This window comes from Orycteropus afer, unplaced genomic scaffold, assembly GCF_000298275.1.
Source record: "Orycteropus afer afer isolate SDZICR_OR568_19922 unplaced genomic scaffold, OryAfe1.0 scaffold00017, whole genome shotgun sequence".
Classification (NCBI taxonomy): Eukaryota; Metazoa; Chordata; class Mammalia; order Tubulidentata; family Orycteropodidae; genus Orycteropus; species Orycteropus afer.
In genome coordinates, this window is record NW_006921604.1 from 6,104,831 (window position 1) to 6,105,713 (window position 883).

Sequence of the window (883 nt, forward strand, 5' to 3'; positions counted from 1 at the left end):
CCCTTGATTGGGCGCGGCACAGACTTCTGGGTGCTCATTGGCGCCTCCAAATGCGAATCACCGCTCCCACCCGCTCCCTAGCGCCGCGCGTCGGGACCTCCTCCTTGCTAACAAGGTAGGTGGTGCGGCGGCGAGAACAAGTTAAGGGCGTCTAGGAGAGTGACCATCAGGCCCGCCGCCATCTTCGGGCCACCCCGACCCCGCCCCGCGGAGGGGCGCGGCCAGATGCCTGTTAGAATTTTGCGCGGCGTTCAATTGTTCTGACTGGCGGGTTCTGTCTTCCCATTTTCTCTAACTAGATCCCAGGGTGGGGGCGGGGTCTCCGCACTGCTTTTTCGAGGGCCGGAGAGGGCCAAGAAGGGTAAACGTTTTTGGCGGCGAATGCTGCAAAAGCCTCCTTTGGCCTGCCCTGTTGACGGCTGGATCGCCTCTGAGAATTTAGCCCTCCATAAAGGGCCCCGAGGATCAGAGTTTTGAGCACTCATCGTTTGGTAGACGGGTGTCACATCCTAAGATTCCAGAACACTTCCCACAGGGAGCTGCGTGAGCAGGTGGCCAGTTGCAATCTGGAAATGCTACCAGGGACAGCAAAATGGAGTTAAACTGGCAAATGCCGGAGGTCGAGTAGCAGCTGCCTCTCCCTCTTTGACCCAACAAGTAAACAAATTTCCTAAAACCTACCTTGCATGGCCCATGAGCAGCCTGGCTAAATGATCTTAAACAAAAAAACAAAACTCAATGCTGTGGAGTCTATTCCAACTCATGTTGTTGTTGTTGTTGTTATGTGCCGTGGAGTCGGCCCCAACTCATAGCGACCCCTCCTTGGGTTTCCGAGGCAGTATCACTACGGAAGTAGGATTGCCCAACCTTCCTTCCGAGGAGT